General features: G+C 38.0%; 1 pseudogene; it reads right to left on the reverse strand.

Annotated features, from left to right (window-relative positions):
* Positions 1-1,858: 1,858 nt before the first annotated feature.
* LOC139843623 (subtilisin-like protease 4) lies at positions 1,859-11,174 on the reverse strand (annotated as a pseudogene).
* Between the last annotated feature and the right edge of the window lie 370 nt (positions 11,175-11,544).

Consider the following 11,544-nt stretch of genomic DNA (forward strand, 5'->3'; position numbering starts at 1 on the left):
GCCACTAACCGGTTCCCTACTTCAGAGTTCAAACTAGAAACTAATCAACGACCAGTCGACCATATAAATAGCCGACAATATTGTAGCTTTTCATATCATCATTTCAGCAAATAAAGCAAATTAGATGCCGTATATCCATTTTTTGAGACTTCCAAAATATTCTACAACATTCGACGATCATCTTCGTCTCAACACTAAGACCATTCGTAATGGTGAGCGGTGTCACTTTTGGTGTAACTTGCCTTTTTGCACTTTTTTGCTGAGTAGGCCGTGTTACTTTTCTGAGTGGAATAGTGGCGGTGTTTCTTTTTTTGTGTTACTTTAGTGGAAAGCTGAGGTCGTATTTTATTTTTCTTTTTCCTGTTTTATTTAATTTTATTTATATTATTTATATTATTATATGATTATATTTATTTTTTAAAAATATTTTTAAACTCTAACGGCTATATCTTTTTTTTTTTTTTTTTTTAACGGCTAGTTTTTTACCCCTATATATACAACCACTTTTCTCAAATCATAAACACACACTTCATCTCTTCTAAAACTCTCAAACCATAAACACACACTTTGAAATGAGCCCGTTGAATGTTGTTGTTAAAGTTCACTACGGAGGTGAATTTGATCGCGAATTGATGAATTATACCGAGTGTGAAACACGAGATTATTACATGGATGTTCGTAAGTGTCCAAGTTATATGTGTTTGCTTGAGTTGCTACAGCGAGACATAATCTACCCCACTAAACAAATCTGGTTTTTCAAAAAACCCAAAGCTCCTGCCTCGCTAATAGAAGAAGATCACGATTGGTTTGGTGCGATTGGGCGAGCCTTGTTACGTAACCAACCAATTAACATTTACACCGAATGGATTGATGAAAGCTACGCCATTTCTGCAAGTGAAGATGAAGCTGTACCTGAATCTCAGCCGTGGCAGCAATACGATATTCGCGATTACGAAGATTGATGAATGTATTTGTTGAAAATAGCCTATAATTGTTGGTGAACTTGCTTGTCTCTTATTTCCTTAACCCTTGCATCTCGATCCATCAGATCCCGTTCCAACCTTCGTGGTGGGTTCCGTTCTATCATTCTTTCTTCTCTCCTTCCAATAGCAAAACCGTTATTTTCTTGAATCATGTTATGTAATACTAGTACAATACAAGCATACATTTTGTGTGTTAAAAACTAATGTAATGTGTGTGTGTGTGTGTGTGTATATATATATATATATATATATATATATATATATATATATATATATATATATATATATATATATATATATATATATATAATTACTGAATTTTTTTTTAATAGCCAACGGCTATATTAAACAGACCAACCAGATTTGGCCACGTGTCACAAACGGCCGTTGCTGGCCTCGTTTCTTCTCCCAAACGCGAAAGTGACGGCAATAAGTGCCACCGGGTTACAGCCGATTTGCTGCGTTTCTGGTGCCAAGTGGTCAAGTAACGGGGTCACTTAAGACCCGTTACGAATGGTCTAATTGTCGTCCTAGAAACAACGTCTTCCGACACAGAATACATTGTTGGCAACAAATGTGGTTGGACTCTTAACTTTAATTATGAAGCTTGGGCCAAGTACAAAGTTTTCAGCGTTAGTGATACACTTGGTCGTTACAATATACATTTGTCCCAATACCAGTACGTGAACTCACAACATCAGTAGGGCTATATCAATACTACTTGGCCAATGATACAATATGCTCGTATCAATAGTAATTAATTAGACAAGCCCCTTGTTGGATATGGTTGTAGTTAACGAAGTTATAAAGTAAGGATTGGTCTAGTGAAATATAACTTCCTCATGTGTAAACATGATGTTGAGAACAAACAGGCTTTGTTGTTTTATAATTATAGGATTATAGATCAGAAGAGATCAAATGTCACAAACACAGAAAGACATAAATTCATCAAATCACCGATGATGGAAACAAAAAGGAAAGCAGGAAATTGAATGCAGAAAATGCATACAATCTTTTTAAGGCATGATCACCATTCTCTTATACAAACTTGAAAGCGAAAGGAGTTCTAACCAAGTATGTACCCGAACCCCAAACCATAGCTCCTCCAGCATAAGTAACGTTTATCTCGGCATTATTATCACGTTTAAACGTTAATTCATATGTTAACTTTTGGTTCACTTGAGTGAATTCCAAAGCATAAGGGTTAATGAAGAGGTCTGTACCGTCTGGAATAGAAACATTTGGCAGCAATACTTTGTAAGTCGAATTAGCCTCACCAACATTTGTCACTGTCCTCGAATATGTTTTATTTTCGCCTTTAGCTAAAGTAACCGTGAAAGAAGGATAGTTTAGTTGTCCTTCTGTTATTGTTTCCAAACATGAAACATTTTTCGTTGCAATGATCCCAACTTGTTCGCTCGTGTAACCAAGCCCGCACAAATAAGGGATATAATCATCGGGACTAAGATCGAAAATTAGCCCTGGATTGTTAGCTTTTGATAATCGGTACATCAGCTGGGAGCTCTTTTTCGTCCTCAATAGCGTTACCATTTAGGCTTACTTGATTGGCGGTAGTCATAATTGCGGACTTAATAGCCGCTGGTGACCAATCGGGATGTGAGGCTTTCAACAATGCAGCTATGCCTGCAAGATGAGGGCATGACATTGAAGTACCAGAGATTATGTTAAATGTAACACTTGTTAGTGTGTTGTTATCAACGGACTCGGGCCATGCTGCTAAAACACTAACACCGGGCCCAATAATGTCGGGCTTCAAGATCCCTGGGCTCGCCAAGCTTGGCCCCCTAGACGAAAAAGAAGTAACTTGAGGAGCTGAACCCACTCCGATAACGGTCCCTTGGAATACTAAACCGGCCATTGGTGATGCGGTTGAATTAATATAAGTCTTGATTTCAAGCCCTTGTTTGTAACCAACGTGTGACGCAGGAAGAACATGAGGATCGGCTAAAGTACTAACGCCGTCAGCAACTTGATTCGCTAGAATCATACCAATGCCTCCCGCATCCTTAACCGTTTGTCCTTTTCCGATTCTTGACACATCACCTCGATCGCACAATACTATCTTTCCTTTCACGTCGATATTATCCAACGATCCTTCTTCACACAACGCTGTTTCTGTAACACCATTTGACCCGGGGTAGACCAAAGGTAAAAGGGCCTTGGAGAAACCTTTTGGTTGGAATAACGACTCACCATCGAGCATAACCTTGTTACCAAGAGAAACAGTTGATGCTATTTTTCTATCCAGTGTGCTAGCCCCCACGGTTAGAATCCATGGAGCCTCATTTGACGTCGAAGAGATATTAGGACCAGAATTACCCGCAGAACATGCCACAAAGATACCTTTTTGCATTGCTGTAAACGCACCTATCGCAATAGCGTCTTGGTGAAACGGGAGAGATCCGTAACCAAGTGATAACGAAAGCACATCGACACCATCTTCAACGGCTACTTCCATTGCTGCTAGAACCCAACTTTCTTTACAATCTTCTAACGTACACACTTTATACATAGCCACGTGTGCATGTGGGGCCATCCCAGCTGCATTCCCTTTAGCATTTCCAAAAACACCTGCACCATCGACAAAATTCCCACCCGCAGTGCTCGAAGTATGAGTACCATGTCCAAACGAATCGTATCGTGTATCATTTCCACCGAAAGTAAGATCACGCAAGCCGATCAATTTGTTGTTGCATCCTTCAATTTCACATTTGCCTTTCCATTTTGCAGGTGGCGGAGGGACATTTTTGTCGTTAAAAGAAGGATGGCTCGGAGTCGTTCCAGTGTCCATTAGACCGATTATGACCCCTTTTCCGTAACTTGACCAACTCCAAAACCCGTCCAAATTCTGGTACAGACCCAAGAAGTTGGGTGTATGTAACATCCCGCGTTTTTCCGTTAAATTTATTTTTAACACTATTTTTTTTTTATAATATCTTTCGTTATTTAAATTCCTAGTTTTCCGTTGACTAACGTTCTTAATATTCCCATTATTTAATTATAACATCACTCGTTTACTCGAGCGTTTTTAAAATATTCGTTTGGTTAATTCCCGCACCCGCTTTCAAACTTGAGGGACCAAAGTTGCAAAAGGGGCCAAACTAGTTGACTAGGTCAACTAGTCAAACCCCACTCTCCACCATTCATTCACTCCATCCTCCACCTCCCCATTTTCTCTCTACTTCCATTTTAGAACTCAAACACCCATCTTTATAAAATCATCATCTAAATCCGGATCAAGAGGCAAACATCAAAACAAATTACATATTCGTGATCCTCTCTTCATCCTCTACATTTTGGTACCAATTTCATCAAGTTTGGGTAACATTTCTAAAACTCTAGATTTTCTCTAAATTCGTGTTTTTATACTTGAAATGGTGTTAGTTAGTGTCTATGGCTCGTGTGTAACATGAATATATATTTTGTTTGCTCGATTTGTTGTTTTGAGTAACTAGTTTGAACATTTGAAATGAGTTTGCTTAATCTTACATTTTGGAAGATTAAATGTTGTTTGATTGTTAAAGTTCATGTTTTAATTGTGTTACTAGTATCACTAGCTTCGTTTTGATGCGTAGGTTGATTAAGAAAACTTCAAACACATGATTATTGATTTTTGTGAATTTTGGTTAGGGTTTGATAGACTTTGAAATGAACTTTTGATGCGTTGAATGCTTGTTAATGTTGTTAGTAAGTGTTTAGATGCAATGTATGCTTAATTACCTTCGAAACGGCATATCGTATGTGTAAATTGAATTCCCGAATCATAAAATACGTTTTACGAACTTGAAACTTTGAAAATAAACCTTTCTTGATCAATTGACGAGTTTTCGGTTATTGTAATTGATGTTTTTTCTTGGTGAAAGGTAGTTAATTGTATTCCTTGTCAAAAGACCTTTCCAATGATATAAGATGCGTATTCTAAGTGTTTACGGTTTGCGTTTTGTGCTAAATTGAATTTTGGATCAAGACTTGAACTTTTGAAACTGACCAGGTACCAGGCCACGCCTAATGTCGTGGCGCGACACCTCTGGCCGCGGCGCGGCAATAGCCGTGTTTGGGTTCTGACCTACTTTGTCAAATTTTGAAAAATGTTTGCTATGCTACGCACCTCTGATTCACATGTAACTTGTTCTAACATGCTTATATATGAATAAAAATCTCAGAAAAATAGTTCGGGACCCGACCCGATCCCGTTGACTTTTTCGTTGACTTTGACCAAGTTTGATTTTTAGTCAAACTTAACAAAACACTTATACAATCGTTTTAATCTTATTTTATACTTGATTATTGCATGAAACTTGACAACGTGATTCACATGCTATATAATCGAGTCGTAATGAGCCATAGGACTAATTGAACACATTTCGCCCGACCTTGTGTCATAACCGGTTAATTGATACAACTTACTTGTTTAGGTCAAGGCTAAGCAACATTCATGCACACGTTTACTTTGTGAAGTACATTTATACTCGTGCACTCGAGGTGAGATCATAGTCCCATCTTTCAAACAACTTTTATGCTTTAAACTATGGGATGAGAAACATATACGTATCATGCTTTTACACTTTGAACACAAGTACGAAAACGAACATTCCACGTACGGGTTTGAACAAAAAGCCTCAATTCAATTATCATTAGTTACACTTGCAGGGTGTAAACGTGAACTTATATTATGTGATCACATGGGCTTGACGAGCCTCATTCGGACGGTTCGCTACCGTTAGCGGATGAAATATATTTTCGGGTCTAGTGTATGTTCTAACACTACGCAAAGGATGCAAAACAGTTAAGTTTGATAATTGGGTGCCCGGGATACAAACAACAACTTTGGAATGCAAATGATTTTGATAATCATCTTATATTAAATCTTGTGGTTCAAAAACAACGTTTACAAACACCTATGATTTCACCAACGTTTTTCGTTGACAGTTTTCTATATGTTTCTCAGGTTCATACTTGGCTATTTGATACATGCTTCCGCGTACACTCATACTTGCTTGGAGTCAAGCATACATACATACATACGCTAGTGATAGCACCTTTGGATTCAAACTTTTGTCTACATACTTACGCTATTTATAGCAAACCATGATTTTTCAACTAATTATGTCGCAAGTTATTTCATTTATACTTTATACTCTTGTAAACTTAAACTTGTCGTCGAACGGTTTTGTAAACTAAACCTTGCAAGCATGATACGTTTCAAATGAACGCGACATAATTTTGGTCAAACGAGTCTCATATAGGGACTACGACCACGTAACGGGACCTAAGTAGTCGGCGCCGTCAATGACGATTTGGTCGGGTCGCCACAGATGGTATCAGAACGTTGGTTGTAGGGAACTAGGATGTGCATTAGTGTGTCTGACAGAGTCGTTAGGACGCATTGGTGAATCTAGACTACAACCGGATAGTTAGCCATTGCATTCTGACATACATTTGCTATAGATAGCACTTACTTGACTACTTGTGCATTATACTTGAATCATTCTTAGGCAAACTTCTTAATGGTACCAAGTTTTCATCATACGAACTCGTATTCTGCAACTTTCTGGTAACACGCGTAAATTCAGGATTCATACCCGTAAGGATGACGACGACTTCATTAGTCACACTTGTTCGGGAACTCTATCTCCCAGATTGTTATTCGCCACCGTTTCAACTTACTATCGGTGTCACACCGGTGTACCTTACTATCTACCACTTCTTGTTACTGCCATCACTACTCTAGGTGAGTATCGTCGTCACTACTTATCACTACGATTGCGTACTACTCGTTATCATGATTCGTTGCTCTTTTCGCGCCTAAAGACATTATTGTTTGACTTGAACCGCATTGACGTGAACAATCATTTATACACTTCCCTCGGGGAACGCTTCTTTAGAGTTGCACAAATTCTTTCGATTCAATACGAGTCACGTTAGAGATGCCGTTGCACTTTGTTCATTTTAGATCTTCACGGTTACACGAACTCGAATCTATGGAGTGATGTGGAAATGGAGGTATGAGTTAGCGTAATATAACGACACTCGATCAACGTGGTTATATTACGGTAATTCACACCAAAGTTCTAGTGACACGTGATGGTGATTGGACTCGATCAACCTAATCACCACCATGTGCCATGTACATGACTTCATTTTTCTTGTTTGAACATCCGACAACTCCGAGAATACTGATAACAACCATACCCGGGACACATCGTCGATTATTATCAAACCATACTTATGCTTCCGAATGAATGAAAAATTCCTTCGACTTCAACCATATGCTATACGTGTATACTATCTCGTTTTCGCACAATTTTATCGACGAACTACAAAATGCTTGGTATGCTCACATCGAGGGGGAAACCTCTCTCGCTTTACACTCGCACTTTCGTATAAGGAAATCTTTATTCTAAATTCTCAATGGAGGGAGAGACTCCTCACGTTATACTAGTATTCGCCTTGAGGGTGAATAGTCCTAACGAACTCTTTCAAATATACCTTAAAGAAATGTACCTCGTTTCGGATCGAGATTCTCATTTCACTTCTAGATTTCGGAGTGCCTTACAAAAAGCCTCGGGACCACGTTTAAACATGAGTACCGCGTATCATCCACAAACCGACGAACCAAGCAAACACATGATTCAAACCTTGGAAACCATAATATGAGTTGTGTTATCAACTTCAAATTTACTTGAGAAAAGTTTTTGCCTTTAACCAAATTCTCTTACAACGATGGTTATCATTCAAGTCTTAACGTCACACCTTTTGAAATCTTATATGACCGGAAACGTCATTCTCCTTTTGTAGAACCAAGTAAATGATAATCAAGTCACCGAACCTAGACTCATTCATGGAGTAACCAATAAAATCGTTCCAATCCGAAAAAGGCTCGAGACGGCTCGTAGTCGCCAAAGGAGCTATGCCAATGTTAGACGTAAACCTTTCGAATTCCATGTGGGAAACCGCGTAACGTTAAAAGTCGCACCTTGAAAAGGTGTAGTCCGTTCGGAAACGTCGAAAGCTAAATCCGCGATATTTTTAGTCCTTTTTTTTTAAATCTTCGGGCGTGTTGTGCCCGTTGCTTACCGCTTCAAACTTCCGACTCAAACAAATTCCGTTCATCCTACATTCTGCGTATCAAACTTAAGGGCGTGTCTCGCAAAACAAGAACTTGTTATCCTCTTCGATGAACTTACTATCAACGATAAACCTCACTTCCTAGGAGGACCGGTTGAAACTATAAATCGTGAAGCCAAACTTTAAACCAACGTAAAATCCCGACCGTCAAAGTCCGTTGAAATTCCCAAAGACGTACCTTCACTTATTCGTAGAATCGGTAACACAACATCTCTAGAAAGAACCAACAACTACTACTTCCAACTAAATTTCGGGACGAAATTTCTTTTAAGGTGTAGGTAATGTAACATCCCGCGTTTTTCCGTTAAATTTATTTTTAACACTATTTTTTTTTTATAATATCTTTCGTTATTTAAATTCCTAGTTTTCCGTTGACTAACGTTCTTAATATTCCCGTTATTTAATTATAACATCACTCGTTTACTCGAGCGTTTTTAAAATATTCGTTTGGTTAATTCCCGCACCCGCTTTCAAACTTGAGGGACCAAAGTTGCAAAAGGGGCCAAACTAGTTGACTAGGTCAACTAGTCAAACCCCACTCTCCACCATTCATTCACTCCATCCTCCACCTCCCCATTTTCTCTCTACTTCCATTTTAGAACTCAAACACCCATCTTTATAAAATCATCATCTAAATCCGGATCAAGAGGCAAACATCAAAACAAATTACATATTCGTGATCCTCTCTTCATCTTCTACATTTTGGTACCAATTTCATCAAGTTTGGGTAACATTTCTAAAACTCTAGATTTTCTCTAAATTCGTATTTTTATACTTGAAATGGTGTTAGTTAGTGTCTATGGCTCGTGTGTAACATGAATATATATTTTGTTTGCTCGATTTGTTGTTTTGAGTAACTAGTTTGAACATTTGAAATGGGTTTGCTTAATCTTGCATTTTGGAAGATTAAATGTTGTTTGATTGTTAAAGTTCATGTTTTAATTGTGTTACTAGTATCACTAGCTTCGTTTTGATGCGTAGGTTGATTAAGAAAACTTCAAACACATGATTATTGATTTTTGTGAATTTTGGTTAGGGTTTGATAGACTTTGAAATGAACTTTTGATGCGTTGAATGCTTGTTAATGTTGTTAGTAAGTGTTTAGATGCAATGTATGCTTAATTACCTTCGAAACGGCATATCGTATGTGTAAATTGGATTCCCGAATCATAAAATACGTTTTACGAACTTGAAACTTTGAAAATAAACCTTTCTTGATCAATTGACGAGTTTTCGGTTATTGTAATTGATGCTTTTGCTTGGTGAAAGGTAGTTAATTGTATTCCTTGTCAAAAGACCTTTCCAATGATATAAGATGCGTATTCTAAGTGTTTACGGTTTGCGTTTTGTGCTAAATTGAATTTTGGATCAAGACTTGAACTTTTGAAACTGACCAGGTACCAGGCCACGCCTAATGTCGCGGCGCGACACCTCTGGCCGCGGCGCGGCAATAGCCGTGTTTGGGTTCTGACCTACTTTGTCAAATTTTAAAAAATGTTTGCTATGCTACGCACCTCTGATTCACATGTAACTTGTTCTAACATGCTTATATATGAATAAAAATCTCAGAAAAATAGTTCGGGACCCGACCCGATCCCGTTGACTTTTTCGTTGACTTTGACCAAGTTTGATTTTTAGTCAAACTTAATAAAACACTTATACAATCGTTCTAATCTTATTTTATACTTGATTCTTGCATGAAACTTGACAACGTGATTCACATGCTATATAATCGAGTCGTAATGAGCCATAGGACTAATTGAACACATTTCGCCCGACCTTGTGTCATAACCGGTTAATTGATACAACTTACTTGTTTAGGTCAAGGCTAATCAACATTCATGCACACGTTTACTTTGTGAAGTACATTTATACTCGTGCACTCGAGGTGAGATCATAGTCCCATCTTTCAAACAACTTTTATGCTTTAAACTATGGGATGAGAAACATATACGTATCATGCTTTTACACTTTGAACACAAGTACGAAAACGAACATTCCACGTACGGGTTTGAACAAAAAGCCTCAATTCAATTATCATTAGTTACACTTGCAGGGTGTAAACGTGAACTTATATTATGTGATCACATGGGCTTGACGAGCCTCATTCGGACGGTTCGCTACCGTTAGCGGATGAAATATATTTTCGGGTCTAGTGTATGTTCTAACACTACGCAAAGGGTGCAAAACAGTTAAGTTTGATAATTGGGTGCCCGGGATACAAACAACAACTTTGGAATGCAAATGATTTTGATAATCATCTTATATTAAATCTTGTGGTTCAAAAACAACGTTTACAAACACCTATGATTTCACCAACGTTTTTCGTTGACAGTTTTCTATATGTTTCTCAGGTTCATACTTGGCTATTTGATACATGCTTCCGCGTACACTCATACTTGCTTGGAGTCAAGCATACATACATACATACGCTAGTGATAGCACCTTTGGATTCAAACTTTTGTCTACATACTTACGCTATTTATAGCAAACCGTGATTTTTCAACTAATTATGTCGCAAGTTATTTCATTTATACTTTATACTCTTGTAAACTTAAACTTGTCGTCGAACGGTTTTGTAAACTAAACCTTGCAAGCATGATACGTTTCAAATGAACGCGACATAATTTTGGTCAAACGAGTCTCATATAGGGACTACGACCACGTAACGGGACCTAAGTAGTCGGCGTCGTCAATGACGATTTGGTCGGGTCGCTACAGTGTATGCGTCGTGAGTGTCTTGTACACTCTTTGTGGTCTTGCGAATAAGAACCCATCCATGCCTTCCATTGCCTTCACATCTTCTTGGGACAACTTGGCTGCAAACCCATTGAGCACATTATGATAAGCAATAAACATGCTCGGTTCATCATATAACTCCGTAGTGGTTTTTGGCAAAAATGAACGGTACCAGGTTTCGCGATCATGTTTTTGACCGAATTCTTGACCCTTGGATGAGTCTAAGTGGACAATGTAGGTTTCGAGTTCAGCGGCATTGGCGGAAAAGAAGGTTATAATGACTGTTAGAACCAGAACCAACATAGAAGCCATTGTCGCAGTATATTGATCTTAGTTAGTATTGATGAGTTAAGAGGACATATTTCTACAAACATTCAAGAATGTATTTATATAGCAATGGAAATAAAAGGATGGTGGCCGGCTTGATCAGTTATGTGCAAGAACTACGACAATAAGGGATGTCTTATGCATGCATGCTGAATTAATCTCACTTTGTAAACGTCGAAATTATAATAAGCAATTGGTTATTTGGCAGGAAGCTCGTGTTGTTTATCTAAGTTAGTCATTTTCAGATTATTATTGTTGATTGAAAGGTTATTTAGCATTTGAAAATTGCAAAAGATTGGAAGATAGTATTTTGTTTTTGCAAAACTTCAACTTCTGTTCACTTTCA

Source organism: Rutidosis leptorrhynchoides, chromosome 4 (assembly GCF_046630445.1).
Source record: "Rutidosis leptorrhynchoides isolate AG116_Rl617_1_P2 chromosome 4, CSIRO_AGI_Rlap_v1, whole genome shotgun sequence".
Classification (NCBI taxonomy): domain Eukaryota; kingdom Viridiplantae; phylum Streptophyta; class Magnoliopsida; order Asterales; family Asteraceae; genus Rutidosis; species Rutidosis leptorrhynchoides.